Source organism: Octopus sinensis, linkage group LG4 (genome assembly GCF_006345805.1).
Source record: "Octopus sinensis linkage group LG4, ASM634580v1, whole genome shotgun sequence".
Lineage (NCBI taxonomy): Eukaryota > Metazoa > Mollusca > Cephalopoda > Octopoda > Octopodidae > Octopus > Octopus sinensis.
Window position 1 is genome coordinate 32397854 of NC_043000.1, and position 11620 is coordinate 32409473.

Here is an 11620-nt window from a genome sequence, read left to right on the forward strand (position 1 = left end):
TTACAAAGTGGGTTGGGTGCATGTTATTGTGGCACCTGCACTTTTGTGGATTGGCTTTCTAGCCTATAAAATTACAGAATTTCCATGAATTTATGATGTTCATTCCACTCAAGATAATGTGATGAGAGTGAGGGCAATGCCAAAGATGTACCCAGAAGGGAGCAAGAATATTTTGAGAGAGAGAGAGTGATGGTAGAAAGTATCAAATACAAGCTCACCTTGTGCAATCCATTATTTATGTTTGTGGTTAGTGTAATGAGATGAGGATGTCAACTCTTGGTGTCTAGATGGAGGATCCCTTTTTCTCTTCTCACGAATACTTGACTCCAGTGGTCTAGTTATCGATAATAGTAAACCAGTGAGTAAAAATATTTGAACATGTGTGCAAGAGCCTGCTGCCAGTTGTCAAATGTTGCCACAAACTATTTCAAGTGAACAATATTCCCCTGCTCTTCACTCAGTCTTATTGAGTCCACATCCTTACAGCAGCCACAATGAAAAATATGTCTGGAGAGACTGTTGAAATGCTAGAGTGGCTATGTATGATGTGTACAAGAGGTAAGATGGAAGAGAGCCTCTTCCTGATGTTGCACAGACAAGAAACAAAGGTATAATTTGTTCTGGGTAGGCAGTAGTGAAGTTGTAGGTGGGGTAAAAATATCACTTGGGAAATAGGTAGATAAAGCAATTGAGGTAGTCAATGTAATGGAATAATAAAGCTTAGACTAATCTTAGTTAATGTAACTGTGACATCTCTGCATATGTTCCACAATCTGGAATGACAAATGAACAAAAGACTGACTATTATCTTGATCACAAATGGCAATGGCCTTATCATCATAGCTGGACAACACTCTCACAGAGTCCATAGCACGTATGGCGGCTTGGGCTCAAGATAAAAAGAGACAAGGCTGCAGGAGTTCTGTGAGGATAATGACTTGATATTCTGCAACACAAACTTTAGAAAAGCAGCCAGCCACCTGATCACTTATCAGCCTGGGGAACACACAAGCCAGACTTCATTCTCTGTAGGAAATGGGATGAACAAACAGCTGTTCTTGGTTGGTAGAGAATGTCCAAGCCAACGTCAGTTACTAATGAATTCAGATTTGAAGCTAGGTGGACTCAAAAGTAGAAATCATTTTGGAAAAGGAGGATATGGAAGCTTAAAGATCTGGCAAGCAGTTGGAAATTTAGAGAAGTATTTAACAAAAAGAAAGAGAAAGATGAGGTAGAAACTTACAGCGTAGAGGACAGTTGGAAGTTGCAATAGGACAACCTGCTGTGGATTAGAGACCAAATCTGTGGTTGGTGCAAGCTTCCAGATAGATTGAAGACAACATGGTGGTGGAACAATTAGGTGGAGAGAACCATAAAAGCAAAGAGATAAGCTTACAAAGACTGCAAGAATGTGGGTCTATAGAGAATACTACTAGGAAACAACAATAGAAGTTGGGTGACAGGTTTACTTGGCAGAGGGGAAAAAGAAAGAAAGCAAGAGTTGTCATTGACCTGCTGTATGAGAACCAATGGTGTGGTTCCAGTCTGCAAGGCTTCATCAGAGAAAATCAAAATATTGTGAGTGAAAAATGTGTGCAGATGGATAATGGGAGATTTGCACCGAATGAGTCTGAAAAGAAAGATTTATGGGAGGCTATTAAACATGGAGAATGTGTAAGGAGAAGGAGAGTGTTTCCAATATGGACCCAAAAGAATCACCATTGAAATGCTTAAAATATCTGGCGGAGTAGGACATGGTCTAGTTACTCATAGTTAATCAGGTTGCACAGAGATTGGCATGGCAGCATTATTGTCAACAGTTACAAAGAGTAAAGGAGATGCCTCAGAGAAGTAATGACACAGGCATCAAATTGTAGGGTCAGATCATGAAACTTATAGAAATAGTTAAGGTTTGATTGATGAAGGAAAGAGCTGGCCAAAATCAGATGCAGTTTGGGTCTGTACGGATAGAAGTAGCACTGATGCTGTTGGTCAGCTGCTGGAAAAGTATTTAGCTAAGAGTAAATCATTGTACTTAGCAGTGATCAACCTGGAGAAAACTTTGACAGAGACCCCATCACCCTCTATGATCTGGTTGCCTCTGGGGAAACTAGGAGTAGACAAGTGGTTTGTGAGAGCCATACAAGCCATGTACAGTGCAGTGGGTTGCTGTCAATAGGGTGAGAGTTAGTAATGAGTACATTGATGAATTTAGCGAGCAGTTAGGGATCCCCCAGATCTCAGGGCTCAGTTTCCTTCTATTTATTATAATCTTTCAAACCATAAATTAGTTGTCTATGACAACTAATTTATGTTGATGATCTCATCCTTACAGCTGGATGTGTAGTAAGACTGGAAAAGAAATTCCAGATGAAGGAAAATTGAAAATCATAGAGTTTTAACTTAAGTCAATAAGAAAACAGTCAGGGGCCCTAACCCTACCATCAGAGAAACAACCTTGCTTAATACGTAGAAAAGGTGCAGGTAGGAGTCCCATATGGTGTACTTAGTGCAAACTATGGACACAAAAGAGTGGTAGTGAAATGAAAGGCAGGTGAAAAGAGAAAGTAGACTTTGTATGTGTCAGAAGTAATAAATATTCAGAGTTGATGTGAAGTAGATGCCTCCAATTAACCAGAAGGAAGCTTAGAGGTAGTAAACACTTTCTATTTCTTAGGGGACCAAATTAGCTGTGGTGCAGGAAGTTCTCAAAAGTATAACAGACAATAAGAACAGGCTGGAGAAAGTTCAGGATGCTTCTTCCTCCATTGATAACAAAAGGTTTTTCTCTCAGAGCAAAAGGCAGATTGTACAACGCCAGTGTATGAAGTGCTCTGCTACATGGTAGTGAGATGTGGTTGCTGAATAGAGAGGAACTGCTAAGATAGAAAGGAACGAAGCAAGCATGCTTCACTGGATGGGCAACCATCATCATCATCATCATTTAACGTCCGCTTTCCATGCTAGCATGGGTTGGATGATTTGACTGAGGTCTGGCGAACCAGACTCCAATCTGATCTGGCAGAGTTTCTACAGCTGGATGCCCTTCCTAATGCCAACCACTCTAAGAGTGTGCATAAATAACAAAGTATGAATATGTTGAGGGACAAACTAAGCAAAATAGGAATCAGTAGGGTGCCAGAGTGAAGGTTGTGTTGGTTTGCCGCTCTAGCATCACAGATGAGCAGATCTTCATGAGCTGCTCATCTGTGATGCTAGAACAGCATGACTGGAATTCTGGAATTATAATGTTTTTGTACACAAGTGAGGTTGTGGAAACATGTATGGACCCAGTGTGCACAACTCAGTCCTACACACTGCACTCCTTTCATGTTCCTCTTCTCCCTTTCCATCCACACAACTGGATCTCTCCCTGAAACCTCCATTGACATCTATTCTGCATTTTTAACATCATCATTCCCCACCCATATTTACCCTCATTTTTACTATTCATCCACTCCCACCCTTTTCTATTCATCTTTCAATCTTCCCCAATATTCTCACAACTGTCACCCCCCACACACACATCTATTCCTCTCTCTATCACTCAATTGCCCCATCATTTTCTCACCTATTTTATTACTCTGCTGCTGTAGATAATGAAGTTATAACCTGTTTCTACAAACCATTTCATATCACCATTTGTGTACTGCCAGTCACCACTCACTCTCCCCTCAGTTACTCCCAACTGATATCTGTTCAGCATTCTTACTGTAACCTCCATCCTTACTTATCATTGATCACCCTTCTCCTCATTAACCATTCACTAAATTCACCCCCACCCCGTTCACATTTCACCACCTCCACTTCACATACCCTTCTCTCATTCTCCTTCCATACTTTTGCAGCCTTACCCATTCCTTCTGATTCTAATGTTTCCATACTTTGTTCCTTTCACCTTGTCCTGAGGGGTATGCTGTGGCACTTCATTATTGTGCCACTTCAGTCAAACCCTGCCAACAATGTCCAACACAAGGAAGTCATGAACCTCCTCCACAACAAACCTGTCCCCACTCCTCCCATCATAAAGTGTTCCCTCTATCTCATAGTCTCCCCCACCCCAGGCAAAAGGGTTTCTTATCTTTGCAAGTTACAGGGTAACCTCACCAGTGCTGGTACCACAGAAGAGGCACCCAGTACACTCTGTAAAGGACTCGCTATTAGGAAGGGCATCCAACAATAGAACCCAAGCTAAAACTGAAACAACAGAGCAAGATGTGGTCCTCCAATGCTGGAGGACATAGCAGCACGGAAACTGCTGAATGATGATGATGATGGTGGTGTTGGTGGTGGTGGTGGTGATGATGATGATGATGAAAGTTGTTTGAGAAGAAGAGGATAGGATAGTGATGACACAATGGTTATATTGCAGACGTACATCTTCTGACATAGTGTTGCTTTTATTTTTAGATTTTACTCTTTTACTTGTTTCAACCATTTCACTGCGGCCATGCTAGAGCACCGCCTTTTAGTCAAGCAAATCGACCCCAGGACTTATTCTTTGTAAGCCTAGTACTTATTCTTTTGGTCCCTTTCGCCGAACCGCTAAGTTACAGGACGTAAACAAACCAGCATCGGTTGTCAAGCGATGTTGAGGGGACAAACACAGACACACAAACATATACACACACATACACATCATCATCATCATCATTTAACGTCCGCTTTCCATGCTGGCATAGGTTGGACGGTTTGACTGGGGTCTGGGAAGCCTGGAGGCTGCACCAGGCACAGTCTGATCTGGCATTGTTTCTACAGCTGGATGCCCTTCCTAACACCAACCACTCAAGAGTGTAGTGGGTGCATTTTACGTGCCACCAGTACGGTGCCAGGTGAGGCTGGCAACAGCCACGATCGGTTAGTGCTTTTTACATGTTACCGGCACGGAGGCCAGTCGGGGCGGCGCTGGTAACGGCCATGTTCGGATGGTTCTTTTACGTGCCACTGGCACTGGTATCACAACTACAATTTCCATTGATTTTTGAGCGATTTCGATTTCGATTCCGGTTTATATATACATATATACGACGGGCTTCTTTCAGTTTCCATCTACCAAATCCACTCACAAGGCTTCGGTCGGCCCGAAGCTATAGTAGAAGACACTTGTCCAAGGTGCCACGCAGTGGGACTGAACCCAGAACCATGTGGTTGGTAAGCAAGCTACTTACCACACAGCCACAGGAAAATTTGAAAGTTTGTTTGTTACAGAGTAAGTTGGTGTATGTGAATACATTGTTGCCATGGAAATGCTTTGTGTTCATAGAGTTAAGACATAACAGTTTTATCCAGGCAACCAAGTTAGCAGTGGAGGAGAGGAGAAAATGTTCTGAAAGAATGGTTGCTAGAATAAGAATGGGCTGGGCAAAGTTCAGAGAGCTTCTACCTTTGTTGGTGACTAAGGGCCTCTCCCTCAGAGTGAAAGGCAGACTGTAAGATGTCTGTGTGTATGTACAGCTATGTTACATGGCAGTGAAACATGGGCTTTGACTACAGGAGGACATGGGAAGGCTTGAAAGAAATGAAAGTAGCATGCTCTGCTGGGATGGGTAATGTCAGTGTGTGTGTGCATGACAGAGTGTGAATGATTTTCAGAGGAAAACTGGGTGTAAGAGGTATCAGATGTTGTGTGCAAGAGAGAAGATTGCAATGGTTTGGTCATGTGATGCGTATGGATGAGGATAGCTGCATAAAGAAGTGCTGAGCTCTAATTGTGGAAGGGGTATACCCAGGAAGGGATGGGACAGAGTGGTGAAAAGGATCTTCATATGCTGGGCCTCACTGACAAGGGGCCAGGAGATGTGGTGATTTGCTGTACTTGATAGGATGTGTCAGGCTAAATAAAATCCCTGTCTTCCGCACATACAGGCTGGGCCTTTCAGGTGCCAGTGCCCCATGAAAAGCACCCATGCCAGTGTCACATGACATGCACTCATGCTGGTGCAGCATAAATGCCCCAGTGCCAGTGGCACATAAGAAGCACCCAGCACACTCTGTTAAGTGGTTGGTGTTAGGAAGGGCATCCAGCTGTAGAAACCATGCCGCAACAAACAAGTGGAGTCTGAACATCTCCCTGGCTGACCAACTTCTGTCCAATCATCCAACCCATACCAGCATGGAAAACAGACAGTAAACAATGATGATAATGATGATGATGATGAACTATATTAGTTAAAAAATTATTGTTTTTAGATAAACCTATTTACACATATAACACTCACACACACACACACACACACACACAATCTTTTGTCCTGTGCTATCCTTAATGTTTTTCTTAAGCGAAGCCTTTGTGATTAATACACAAATCATTATATTATTATTATTATTATTATTATTATTATTATCATCATTATTATTATTATTTGATGAAAACTCTCAGCTTATTTTGCTGGGTATGATGGGAAGTGTCAACTGTCCAAGGCCAGCAGACTAAGGTGACACTTGTTTACTGACCATGCTCCAAAAACCCTGCGGAGAACTATTTTGTACTTGGACTTTTTCAAACGGACAAAACACTTTGTAACTTTCGTCCTGTGTTTTGTCCCTTTATGTTATAATTGATTTTTGTTAGCCCTTGTGGCCAATAAACAAACAAATTATTATTATGTAAGACACCCCACATTGTCCAATATTGCAATGTAGCTTGAAGATATTGTGTCTGCCGGGGGTTTCTGCTGTCTGTCAAGTCACAACAAGGGCCTCAGACAGACACTACTTTACACAATATGCATGCAGTTCCAAGCAAAGCCAACTTTAGCAATGCACCAAGATTGCTGAGTATTTCTAAAGAGTTCAGATGTTTCTTCAGGTTGGGTGGTATTGAACCCAATGCTTCAATGACAACAACAAGTCTTATATTTGACTCTTGTGGCTGCCACATCATGGTGATCTCCATATTTATCAACTTTTCTTCTTTCTTTTATGATGATGTGTTAATCTCCTGGCACTGCCACATCAATTATTAGGCACTCTTGTTTGCACCGTCTAAAGGTTACTACATCCAGTCTTCAGTGCTCTAACACTTTGTCTCTCTGAAAGTCAAAGCCCCAGAAGATTTTTGCCTTCCCCTTTTCGTCCATTACCTTTTCCAGTGTATGTTGGTACCAAGCACCCATTACCTATTTCTTTACTACCCACAAGGGGCTAAACAGAGAGAGGACAAACAAGGACAGACAAACGGATTAAGTCGATTATATCGCCCCCAGTGTGTAACTGGTACTTAATTTATCGCCCCCGAAAGGATGAAAGGCAAAGTCAACCTCGGTGGAATTTGAACTCAGAACGTAACGGCAGATGAAATACAGCTACGCATTTCACCTGGTGTGCTAATGTTTCTGCCAGCTCATTGCCAAGCACCCATTACCTCGTATCCATACTTCTGGCATTGCAGCCAGTGAAGGTTCTGTGCTACCTTGTTGTGTTTGTGCTTGTACTCTTTCTGTGCAAGACATTCACAAGCACTAACAATGGGAGTCATGCTTTCAGCCCTCTTCCAACATATTCTGCAGAGTTTTCACTGAGTTGATATTCAATACCTGATCCTGGGCAGTGATGACTACGCTTTCAGTATTCTTTTTTAGGTCACCCATGCTGACCCACCTCCATGATGCTTCCTGATCTTTTAAGTTGTTAGTTTCATGGTGGAACTGACCATGTAATTCCATGTGGAGCAGGGTTTCTTCTCTTTCATTGGCTGTTTGTGATCAGAATTCATGAGACTCTCAACTTTCGTTCATTCATCGTTTAACGTCCACTTTCCATGCTAGCATGGGTTGGATGGTTTGACTGAGGGCTAGCGAACCAGATGGCTGCACCAGGCTCCAATCTTGATTTGGCAGAGTTTCTACAGCTGGATGCCCTTCCTAAAGCCAACCACTCCGAGAATGTAGTGGGTGCTTTTTACATGCCACCGGCACGGGGGCCAGTCAGGTGGTACTGGCAATGACCTCGTTGGTAAATTTAGCATACTCTAGCAGGTCTTGTTTGCTGTTTACCAAATATTCTGCCATGTTTCTTCTTTCACTGTTTATGTTTTGCTGTACCCTAATCAGCCCATATCCACCTTTACACCTCTTCATGTAGAGCCTGTGTATGTTTGCCTTATGGCAGAAGGCACCATGGCTTGTCATTGTCTTTCAAGTAGTACAATCAAGGTTAATCTCCACTCGTGTTCATTTCAATGGGTGCACCACAGCAGACAACAGCAACAACCCATATGTTGATGGCAGTTACAAGGTTCCTGGAGTTGAGTTTTGACTTTGAGAGAAAATTGAGGCACTTCAAATATGCAGTGGTGACACTGTCTTTCCTTTCTCAGGATCTCAAGGTTGTTGTACTCACCATCATCCATAGTCTTCCGTTCACTCTCCATTTGGTAGTTCTATGCCCCTACAATCTGCTCTTTTCTCCCGCTTCAAAGTGAGTACTGCACACTTCGAGATACCGAATTCCATCCCTATATCCTTGCTGCACATCTGCACAGTCTCTGCTTTTGTGAACAGTTTTAAATCACCCATGAAGAGTAAGTGGTTGAGATGAGGTCCAAGCACATGAATCACAATCATATGTGCATAACATGGTGATCTCATATCAAGATAGACAGTGCATGACCTTGCAGGTGGGACCGTGTTAGAATTTTCTTCAGTTTGAGTAGCCCATTCTGCTCAAAAGGTCCCTGAATAAGGTTTGCTTAAGGATGGTGAACGAAACACTGATGTTTCCAGGTGTCAATTATTTAAACCTCAAAGAATTCTTCTGAACACATGGCTATGATGCTCCCCGACTATTCTGCTCATGATCAGAGATGCACATATAATCAGCCGCTAAGGGACATGTTCAACTGGTTAAGGCCAAACAACTGACAAGCAAATCTGCAGTATTGAGCAGAATATTTGCTGTAGCCCATTTTTTATGCCAAGACAAAACAATGTACAATATCACTTTCAATCAGTTACGGTCAGAAACCAATGGAGCCACTACCTGGTACTGCGTCAGGGCATTTATTATTATTATTATTATTATTATCATTATTATTATTATTATTATTATCATTATTTCCATTTCACTACTCAGAGCTCTTGATTTTAATTGCTCTGGTTAATTCTATCAAAGCAGACATCAACTTTTTGTCAAAGATCTCACAGGGTCTCTTCCCACGGTACTTAACACCCAAGTAGCAATCTCAAAATCCTTTCTGAACCCAATTAAGCAGTTTTTTTTTTCAATCCCAATTGTCACCCACAATTTTCTCAAACCTGGTTGTTAATGTTCTCAGTGTTCCTACAATGACTGGCATTCACAGTTACCCTCTTCATTGCTCATATTCGTGTAACTTCATCTTTTCGTAGATTCTACTTTCCAATATTTTTGAACTCTTCGTCACCTACTCTTGCATCCCTATGTATGCCAATATCTATGATTTGGCTTCGTTCATCATTTTATCCAATACAACAATGTCTGGTCTCTGAGCATCAAGCACTGAGTATCACAAGATCTTATACTCATTATTCTTGAGGACACTTCTCATTTTATGTCCCTGCCTTTCATCTTTTCAAAGTTGATAAAATAACCCCTGACTCACCACAAAACTGCTGGCCTTTGGCTTAAACTAAAAACTATTATTATTATTATTATTATTATCATTGAGTGAGAGAGCAGTTCATGCCATCAAAGTGACACTGGGATAAAATATACGAAGCCCAATATACCCATCATGACTACCCGTCTGATAAGGGTACACCAGGCACATGCATCACAACCATATGTGCACGACATGGTGATCTCATATCAAGATAAACAGCACATGACCTTGCAGGAGGGGGCCCAGTTAGAATTTTCTTCAGGTTGAGTAGCCCATCCCGCTCAAAAGGTCCCTGAATAAGGGATGTTTAAGGATGTTGAAAGAACCACCCATGTTTCCAGAGGTGAATTATTCAAACCCCAAAGAATCCCTCTCAACACATGGCTATGATGCTCCCCCACTACTTCTGCTCGTGATCAGAGATGCACATATCGTCAGCCACTAAGGGACATGCTCAACTGGTTAAGGTCAAACAACTGACAAGCAAATCTGTGATATTGAGCAGAATATTTGCTGTAGCCCATCTTTTATACCAAAACAAAACAATGTACATGATAACACTTCCAGTCAGTTAAGATCAGAAGCCCTGAGAGCCACTGCCTGGTACTGCATCAGGGCATTATTATTATTATTATTATTATTATTATTATTATTACTATCATTATTATTATTATTCCATCTTGTCAGTTATCACGAATACTTAAGACAAAAGATTCCATCATAAATCCACTGAGGTCTGTTTAAACAGCCAGCTGTCATTAGAGCAGGTTGATTGGCATAAATATAATAGACTGCCGGGAGACATAACAAAAACATAAATTTTCTAGTTTGTTGTCCTACTTTCAGATCCGTGTGTGTGTGTGTGTGTGAGAGAGAGAGAGAGAGAGAGAGAGAGAGTAAATCAACTTTGAGGAAAGAAAACATGCAATATGCATTCTTATTAACCAGTCTTAACTGGTATTACACACACAAACGCATCTTCACACACACGTGCATACGCACATCATTACTAGATGCCAATACAGTTGTAGGTTATGAGTAAAAGCATGTGAAATTACATCCCCATAAGAAAATTTTCAGCAATTTGGAATGAAGTTAGAACTCATTGATTCGGTTCTTGAATAAATCATCAAGGTATAGCTTCTTAAATATTTACCTGGGATTATATTTAAGGGGATATACTTTCATGGAAATACAGACTAACCTCCATACCCTCTGGAACAAGATGATCTGTGAACTTTATTCTGCAGTCTTTATTCTTCTATCTATTCTTTTATTCTTCTATGTACCATGAATTCTCTGTCTGGAACTTTCCTGCATAAACACCTTGCCTCTGATGATGGAATACCCAGTGTATGGGGATAGTGACCCCTCACCTGGGATATCCCAGAAGCAACTGTAAGACATTAATTACTTCTACTTCTCCTTTTTTGATGCACCTTACTCTAATTAAGTATTCTAAGTGCCCTGAGATGCTCATCCTGCCTTGGCTTTGTTTTTTTCCTTTTCCTTTAATCATCATCATCATCATCGTTTAACGTCCGTTCTCCATGCTAGCATGGGTTGGACGGTTCGACCGGGGATCTGGGAAGCCAGAAGGCTGCACCAGGCTCCAGTCTAATCTGGCAATGTTTCTACAGCTGGATGCCCTTCCTAACGCCAACCACTCCGTGAGTGTAGTGGGTGCTTTTTACGTGCCACCTGCACAGGTGCCAGGCGAGGCTGGCAACGGCCACGGTCGGATTGGTGTATTTTATGTGCCATCGGCACGGAAGCCAGTCGAGGCGGTGCTGGCATCGGCCACGAGTCGGATAGTGCTTTTTACGTACCACCAGACCAGGGATCCTGGCTGGTTCAATTCGGTTTCGATTTCGATTTCGCTTGCCCCAACATGTCTTCGCAAGTAGAGGGGGTTGGCATGGGTGCCTGTCGTCGGATGAGGTTCTATATCGACTTCGCTTGCCTCAACAGGTCTTTGTGTCCAAGGGAGGAAAGGCATTCATAAGTGGGCTGGGCTCACTTGTCCTGCCTGGTCTTCTC